The sequence below is a fragment of the Onychomys torridus genome, chromosome 1, assembly GCF_903995425.1.
Source record: "Onychomys torridus chromosome 1, mOncTor1.1, whole genome shotgun sequence".
Lineage (NCBI taxonomy): Eukaryota > Metazoa > Chordata > Mammalia > Rodentia > Cricetidae > Onychomys > Onychomys torridus.
Window position 1 is genome coordinate 37122931 of NC_050443.1, and position 1995 is coordinate 37124925.

Consider the following 1995-nt stretch of genomic DNA (forward strand, 5'->3'; position numbering starts at 1 on the left):
GTCTTCAGGAACAACAAACAGAACCATCTGTGTTTTGAGTATTATATGTGTAAGGAACCAGAGTGAGTATAGATATCTGGAATGCAGTTTGACATTTACTCCAATTTTCCCAACTCAGTTCATCAGAAACTGGTGCAAGATGTAAATGTATGACTAGTTAGCACTGAATACTTTAACTGGAAATATGAAGTCTTGATTTGATTAACACTTTTATGTTTTACTGAGCATTGACTATGTTGAAATCTTCTCTGAGCAATATAAGAATGCCATCTTGCTCTTTTCTGTGGTGCCTCCTAGGTGGTCGACTGTGTCAAGATGAAGCTGAATATGACCTTTCCCACCACCATCTGTCAGAAACTCATTGATGTAGACAATGAATGCAAGCTTCATGCACTCTATGAGAAGTGCATGGCCATGGGAGTAGCTGCTGATGCTCTGGATGAAGAGTGGAAGGCTTATGTGGTGCAATTCAGTGGTGGGAATGACAAGCAAGGTTTTCCTGTGAAGCCAGGCATTTTGAGCTGTGGTAGATTGGGTCTGCTGTTGAATAAGGGTATTGTTGTTATTGAACAAGAGGAACTGGAGAGAAGAAGCACAAGTCTATTCGAGGATGCAATGTGGATGTCAATTTTAGTGCTCTCAACTTGGTTATTGAAAAAAAAGAGAGAGAAGGATATTTCTGGACTGACAGATATTACTGTACCTTGTTGGTTGGTGCCTCTGAGAGCCAGTAGAATCTTCAAGCTTTTTAATCTCTCTGAAGAAGATGATGTCCACCAACACATTGCCAGAGAGCCCTTAAACAAAGAAAGTAAGAAGCCCAGGATCAAAGTACCCAATATTCAGCTTCTTGTTACTCCATATGTCCTGCAACACAAACGTCAAAGTATTACCCTGAAGAAACAGGTACTAAGAAAATCAAGGAGAAAACATCAGAATGTGCTAAACTTTTGGCTAAGAGAATGAAAGCCCCCCACCAAAAAAACCACTAGGAGCAGATTGCCAAGAGACATAGGTTGTCCTCGCTGAGAGCTTCCACTTCTGAGTTCAGTCAAAAATAAGCCTTTAACAGTAACAAATAAAGCTGGGCGGTGGTGGCGCACACATTTAATCCCAGCACTCAGGAGGCAGAGGCAGGCAGATCTCTGTGAGTTCCGGGCCAGCCTGGTCTACAGTGCAAGATCCAGGACAGGTACCAAAACTACATGGAGAAACCCCTGTCTCGAAAAACAAACAAAAAAGTAACAAATAAACCACAAATCCAAAACAGCAGGATCTCCATGACACAGAAGAACGAGAGCCAAGAGGAAGCCAGAGGTGCAGCAGAAGCAAGAGACCAATGACTCGTGGCAGTGAACACTTATAAGTAAAGATGTATAGACTAAAGGGTAAGCCATACGACAAACTGAGCCACACTACAGCTTACATGACAAGATTTCTCTCCTCTGTGTTTGTGTTTTGTTTTGTTTGATGTTTTCTTTAATTTTTAGTTTTTCTTTTAAATTTTGTTTTGTTTTAGGGGGTAGGTTGCAAGTGCAGAGGGTAGATGCAAGGAGAAAAGTGAGATTGGAATGCATGATGTTAAATGCACAAAGAATCAATAGAAATTTTAAAAAAAGAGTAGCAAGTAAATAATCATACCTTGAAAAAAATACTATCTTTCTAAAATAATTATTTTTTCCATTGAACTGTGCAAAGTATACATTTTTGTATAATGACATAGCACAGGTCAAAAACAGTAGACTATAAAAATAAGATCATCATGTAGAAACCTTAACTGTGATTTGTCAGCTTTGAATTAGGAGTGAATAACATTCTCAGCACAATGTAGTTCATTGTGAAAGTGTTTATAGCTTAGTATTGAATATTCATTGTACACTTCAGGAAGTTGAAAAAGAGGAGGTAGCATCAGTTGCAAGCACTGATTCAACATCAGTGCTGTGGGAAATAACATCGCAGGACCATTGTACTCTGCAGGCCTAGATTAGATTTAAA

The 1995-nt window shown here is 39.2% G+C and overlaps 1 pseudogene; it reads left to right on the plus strand.

The window, feature by feature from the left end:
* Positions 1–315: 315 nt before the first annotated feature.
* On the plus strand, positions 316–1061 carry LOC118579317 (annotated as a pseudogene).
* Positions 1062–1995: the final 934 nt, after the last annotated feature.